Consider the following 7,489-nt stretch of genomic DNA (forward strand, 5'->3'; position numbering starts at 1 on the left):
TAATTTTGTTCATTAGTTAGTATTTTTGTAAAATTTGTTAGTGTGGGATACATTATTACTTAAGGGGCATTATATCCTCTTTCGGTACTGGATTTTTCAACGTTAACATGACTGCGACGCGAAGGTGCCGACATAGAATGTCCCTACTGGTTATACTGTGGTTTATTTCAATAAGTCTAATCTATAAACAAATCATAAAACTCTTAATAAATTTTAAGGATGTCGATATAATAAATTTAAATATTATTTAAATATTAATCAAATATTTAAATATCGTTTTTATAATACTAGAAATGGCTGAAACCTCTTTGGTAATATTTCAAAAAGATTACAGATCTTTCTATGACTTTTTATAAATTTTTCAACAAGATTTCATGTTCAAGAATCGCGGACATTTTCCATATTTCAGAACCGTCTCAGAAATGTTGCAGACATATTTCGCAGTTTTTATGAAATGTTTCACTTTTCAGTTGAAATATTTCTGAGATATTTTCGAAAACTTTCGGTGCTGTATGGGCATCCTATTAGCAAGATGTTATTGCAAGGTGTACAACTTTGCTTCCGCCGTTTTCCTATAGATGGCTTTAGCGGTAAGTAGTGGTCGAAATAAATAGATCATAGACGTCATACAATAAACTTGGGCATCTGTCAACATAACCCCATAGAAACATTAGTCGATTTGTGTCTGCATCATAAAGTTATTCTCGATTGAAAATGTCAGTTTACGAGCCAAATTCTCGTCATTTGCGGGAGGTTTTAATTTTTTGCTTCAATATGAAGAAATCTGCGGCTGAGGCTCATCGAATGCTCTCAATACTTATGGTGAGGCCGCTATTAGTGAAAAAACGTGTCGTGAGTGGTTTTAACGCTTCAAGAACGGTGATTTTGATGTCGAAGACCGGTATAGCGATGGAAGAGAGAAGATTTTCGAAGATGCAGAATTGAAGGCATTATTTATGTATATGCCATATATGTATACGCATGTACATATACCATATTTGTAGTCATTTTCGAATTGCGCGCCGAATTGGTTTTCTAAACTTATAAATGTAATTAAACTATTGTAATAATATCACAAATTATAAATTAAATTAAAGCAATTTTTAATAATTCGATGCTCAATCGTACGGAATAGATTCGGGTTCGATTCTCGGCTGAGGTAATATTTTTGACAATAAATTTATTTACAATTTTTCAGCACTTTAACATCTTTCTAATAAGATGTCTGATTGAGCATTGAATTGTTAAAAATTGCTTATCAATTTAATTTAATTTGTGATATTATTACAGTAGTTTAATTGTGTTTATAAATCCGAAAAACCAATTCAGCGCGCAGTTCGAATAAATATAAATATAAAAATATAAATATAAATGTCCTACACAGTACACTTTATCCTAGGAACTTTGTCCAACGGATGTCATTTTGAAATATCGCGATAATCTTGTGATATCCATGTGAATGGTTTCAATTATCCGATTAATATCCAGAGGTCGTACAAGTGTCTGTGTGAGATCCCATGGAGATTTAAACAATATCTGTGGGATATCCAAAGGATTCTACGAGATATACAAATATATAGGGTGTATAAGCTTAAACCCTGTTTGCTCACAGGTGACAATGAGCGTACAAAGCTACCCTGGGCACACAACACACTTTTTTTTATGTGTTTGATATCTGTCAACATTAAGTTGCACATGTGCACATCATCAGCAATTTCATACAACAACATACATTTTTTCTTTCGTAATCATGTCTAGTTTTTTGCTAAAAAAAAGCATATGAGGGAAGCTTTGCTTTTCTGTTTCAATTTGAAGAAATCGGCTGCCGAATCGCATCGAATACTTGTGGAGGCTTATGGCGACAATGCTTTATCGAAAATAAGCAGAGATTGGTTTCGCCGATTCAATGACGACAATTTTGACCTGAGTGACAAGAAGCGAGAAAATCGGCCCAAGAAGGTTGAAGACTGTCAATTGCAGACTCTTTTGGACGAGGACGATACCCAATCGCAAAAAATGCTTGCCGAGCATTGGATGTTTCTCAAGCAGCCATTTTCCATGCGGCTACATGCCATAGAGAAGGTTCAAAAGATCGGAAAATGGGTATCGCATGAATTGAACGATAGGCAGATGGAGCGACGCCAAAACACATGCCAAATTCTGCTTGCCAGACAAAAAAGAAAGTCGTTCCTGCATCGGATTGTGACAGGTGATGAAAAGTGGATCTATTTTCAGAATCCTAAACGCAAGAAATCTTGGATTGATCCCGCCTAACTATCAACATCTTTTTCAAGACCAAATCGCTTCGGACAGAAGACGATGCTGTGCGTTTGGTGGGATCAGAAGGATATTATTTACTACGAGTCGTTAAAACCTGGTGAAACTGTTAATGTTCACCAACAACTGATCAAATTGCACCGTGCTCTGCGTGAAAAAAGGCCGCATTATCGAAAAAGACAAGCTGATTTTCCTCCACGACAACGCACATGTCAACAATGGTCCAAAACTATTTGGAGACACTCAACTGGGAAGTGCTATCCCATCCCGCTTACTCACCAGACCTGGCACCTTCTGATTATTATCTGTTTTTGTCGATGGGCCACACGCTCGCTGAGCGGCACTTCGATTCTTACGAAGACGTCCGAAAATGGCTTGATGAGTGGTTTGTCTCGAAAGATGAGGAATTTTTTTGGCGTGGTATACACAAATTGCCCGAAAGATGAGAAAAATGTATAGTTAGCGAGAGCAAGTACTTTGAATAAATTTGTTTTTGCTTCCTAGGAAAAAAAATGTGTTTTTCTGACTAAAAAGCAGAGGATTTAAGCTTATACTCCCTTATGTATTATCTCTATTTAGATTAGGGTGTTTTTGTATCTCTATAATTTCTCTATATTTTCTTGAAAAGTATGATATAATGTTGGCTATTATGGTTGTTTTGTCAAAAGTACTTGAAGTCATGTCACAGTATTTGATGTCCTATTTCGATGTAGTGTTCTGATAATGCTGACAGCGTGGCGTGTTTTCCTGACACGTTGATTCTTTTATCCGTTGATCATTCTTCCGGTTTCTTTAATGTATATTTGCCCGCAAGAACGAGGTATTTGTATATATTCCTGCGGAGTGGAGGTCTTTGATCTTTAGGATTTCTCTTATCTTTTTGGGTGGTTTAAAGATAGTTCGGATATTTGTTTAATATCCTGTCAATCCGATTTGTTGTTCTTTTGATATATGGGGGAAGAATGGATAGGATCCTTTCGTCTGGTTGTGTCTCAGAGATCGTTGCCTTGTTTGCGTATTTATTGATTATTTTGATTATGTCTTTTTTATCATGTCCGTTTTTCTGTAAGGCTAGTTTTAGGTGATTGAGTTTTGTCTGTAGATTTTCTTTGTCAGCGATGGTAAAAACTCTATGTACAAGTGAATTAATTTCAGTCTGTCTTTGTGTTGAGTGGTGATGCGACTCGACATGTAGGTATCTATCTATGATATTGATTTTCTGTATACTTGATGGCTTAAGATACCATCAGTTTTCTTAGAGACAAGAACATCTAGGAAGGGGAGTTTTTCATTTTTCTCTATGTTTATAGTAAAGTGGATATTTGAATGTTGTTGAAGAAAATAAGAAATTTACAAAGACTCTATCGTGTCTCCATATCACGAATGTGTCGTCTACATAATACCCAATCAAATTTCTGGTTTTTTGAGTGTTTTTTTTCTTTCTTAAAATGTTCTATGAAGATGTTGGCGATTACAAGAGAAATAGGAAAGCCCATTACCTTCCGTCTGAAATTTGTTCATAAAATTGGGTATTATAGGAGAAGTAAATGATTGTTAAGCAGTGCTCTATTAGCGGAATAAGGAAGGGACTTCATGTGAAATCTTTATTATAATATGTTTAATGTGTCTTTTACTGGGACTTGTGTGATAATACTACGTCGAAATTTACAAGCATCTGTGAGACGTAGTCGGATTTTTTGGATCTTTTGTATGAAGTCCGTTAAGTTGTGTGATTCGATGAGGGATTTCCAGTGAAGGGTTGTAGTATTTGTACTAGGAAGCGGGATAAGTTGTATGTCGGAGAGTGTATGGCTGATAATCGGGATATTCGATTTGTACTTTTTTGGTAAATCTTTCTATACTGTAAAATGGAATGTGTAATAACATTTCTAAGATCATTTATAATCTTTTCAAAGATAGCTTCGGAGAAGTGATTTTTCGTACTATTCAGATAGTTTATTGATTAAAATTTTGTCCAGTAAGGTGGTTAAATAATTCAAAAATTGAAAGGACACTAGAAATGCTGCATTTAAGAAAATACAGAGAAAGCTTGAAAAAAGATAAAAAAAGATTTTCTTTCTCTAGTTACAACGTGGTCATTAAAGGATTAGATGCCAAATTTATGCCAATTAAATTAGCCTTCTTTATGTGTCAAAACTGATTAAACCATTTTTGGAAAAAATATCAAAATGACGGATCATTAGCTCCCTATTTCTATAATGATCTAACTAGTTTGCTAGTAGACTTAATGAATATCTTTGTAAAAAAAGAAGTTTTAGAAAAGAAAATATATAGATAGCTAGAATAGATCTTAATAATGAAGCAAATATAATTTTGCCAAAAAATTTAAAAAAAATTAGGATTTGTTGTAAAAGCTGAGTTTAAGAAAGTTAAAGAAAAAGAACGTAAAATGAAATCTTTCAAGATTGATTGTGTTACTATGCTTAAGTTAATTTGTCAAAAAATTATAAATAAGGCACTTATTAAGTATAAGTTGTGCAAAGAGATATCAAAAATATAATTGAAATTCTATTTTATACTGATCAGGGAAAATTCTTCATTTTCATCTGGAAAAGTCAGGGAATTCTAAAATTTTCTGTGGCAACCCTGAAATTGAGTTAGATTTCGTAAATATATATATCGTGTGTTTATATATATAGGGCAGGAGGGGAGGGGTTGAGAGATCTGATCGCGAATCACAACTAAAATCGGTTGAAAGAATTAGGATCGCGGATCGGTAGAGTTTCGTGGTTGAATTTTGACTAATTCCGCGTTCGCAAAGGCCCTTCTTTTCTCTTCGCGAATTAGTAATGCCATATGCAGACCTCACATATTAATGATTTAATTTAAGATTAGGATTAGGGATATCAGTTATGAATTGGATACTGGGATAAGTGTCTGAAATGACATTAGTCATTCTCGTCATCGACCATTTGTTGAATAGTTTAGAGCCACATATATAATATAATATAAATAACACATGTATCCTTTGATTAAGCAAATTTCGAGTTATGAAGATTAAAAGTTATGGATCAGCCCGCATTTTTTGACTCCAAACCCTCTCTGCTGCGTGCGTGCGTGCGTGCATGCGTGTGCGCGTACACCTACATGCGTATATGTGTACTTGCATATGTGGTGTTTCTGAATAAGTAAATGTTTACTTATTTATGAGAATGTTCAAAATGACTATCATTTTCTTACTAAAGCTGATCGCGCGATAGCTTTGTTGCTGTTTTACTTTAATAAGCATCCGATTCATTTGCACACAACAGCTCTCTGCACGCAGCTCATTGGAACCGAAGCTCATTGGAACCCAAACGTTCGAGGCGTTCAGGCCCTAGTAATAAATATTCAATCTTAGATACTTTCCTATATTGCTATAAAAGTGAAGGGATAAATAAATATTCACTATTTCGTTTTACTTCTCAAAGTTTTCATAGATTTATCCAGCCATTTTATTCAAATGAAGAAGCATACGATATATTGCTAATTTTGAGTGAGTGTCGAGGTTTGCTGATGCTGAAAGATTGTGGCGACAGCGTTTTCCTAATCGGACTCCTCACTCACGAAAAATCTTTTCACGATAGGCTAATCAAATTAAAATTAGTGGTTCAGCCTCAACATAATAAAAATAAACAGATCCGCCATCCAATTAGAAATGAAAGAACAGTAGAAATTCGGCCCACAGTAGAATTGAACCCTCATGATTCTTTAAGACGGCGACAAAAGGATTCTGTTATTAATCATAACATTATCAGGCTCATTTTAAAAGAAAACAAATAGAAATCTTATAGAATGTCTGTTCATTAATCGTTGATTCATGATGATTTTGAACAGAGACTTGCATTTTGCAACTGGATCAGAGAGCAACCATCAGATTTTCACTCCAAAATTTTATTTTCTGACGAATGTCAATGTACATTCAAAAGTGATGGATCTGTCAATATTTGGAATTGCCGGTCAGAAAATAATCCCCGCTGATTAAGACAAATAAATCATTAACATTTGGAAAGTTAATGTTTAGTGCGGCATTATTGGAAGTCAGATCGTAGGTTCTATTTTCTTTGAAAACAATCTAGACAGTAATAAATATTCAGTTTTGTTAAAAACAGAACTTCCTATCTTATTAGAAAATTTTCCATTGAGATTGTGCCTAGACATATTGTTCCAACAAGATGGATATCTGCCACATACATCAAATATTGCTCGTGTAGTACTAAACACTATATTTCCAAACAAATGGATAGGCAAATAAGGTCAATTATCCATCTCACCGGATCTCATTGTTCTTAATTATTATTTATGGAGAAGGATAAAAGACTTGTATATCGTGAATGTCTACTAGAGATGATATAATTCGTAGAATAACTGAAGCAATTCAATCCTTGGATGCTAAAAATTGAAATTTTACATGCAACTAATTCCTTCCAAAGCAGAATAAATGCTTGCATAGAAAACAATGATCATTTTGAACATCTTTCATAAACAAATAAACATTTACTTATTCAAACATATGCAAGTATACGTATGCATGTAATATGTGCGCGCGCGCACACACGCACACACACACAAGATGAAAATCCGATCGGGCAACCTCCACGCGATACACCTTGGGTAATGCTGGCGATACTGTAACTTTTAATCTTCATAACTCGAGATTTACTTAATCAAGAGATATTTTATTATAGGATTTTAGAAAGCTCTTGACATCGGCTATTAGATTCTAAAATAAAAAATAGGATATTTCATTTAAAAAAGAATCAACCTTGATCTGACCTTGGCAACCACCCAAGAACAAAATGATGTGATTAATAAATAAATCTTTTTAAACTCCACAACTTTGGTCTGAACATATTTTTTATTGGATCTTATTCTGCGGAGATAAAAAGGGTGAATGGATGTTTGAGACACCCTATATATACACGCATATCTTCGTAACTTTTCCATTTTAATATTGTTATTCTCATTACAGAAACTTTAAATATCCATCTGTATTGTTTCTCATTAGAAAATCGATATCGAATTATACTTTCAATGGTAGCATACCAAAAGGGCAAAAAGTATGGATTCCTATTTTCACGCTTCAACTCGCGTATTTATCTAAAATCAGATGTCTTCAATCCAGAAAGATTTAACGAGGCTGTACAAAATAGACACCGAATGTTCTTCCTATCTTTCGGCGATGGACCAAGAAATTGGGGGGGGGGGGGGG

The 7,489-nt window shown here is 34.3% G+C and overlaps 1 protein-coding gene across 1 annotated transcript in view; it reads left to right on the plus strand.

The window, feature by feature from the left end:
- Positions 1 to 7,489, plus strand: part of LOC108685891 (translation factor GUF1 homolog, mitochondrial) — a 37,534-nt gene that overhangs the window by 20,751 nt on the left and 9,294 nt on the right. The window lies entirely within an intron of this gene.

Source organism: Atta colombica, unplaced genomic scaffold (genome assembly GCF_001594045.1).
Source record: "Atta colombica isolate Treedump-2 unplaced genomic scaffold, Acol1.0 scaffold161, whole genome shotgun sequence".
In the NCBI taxonomy this organism is placed as follows: Eukaryota; Metazoa; Arthropoda; class Insecta; order Hymenoptera; family Formicidae; genus Atta; species Atta colombica.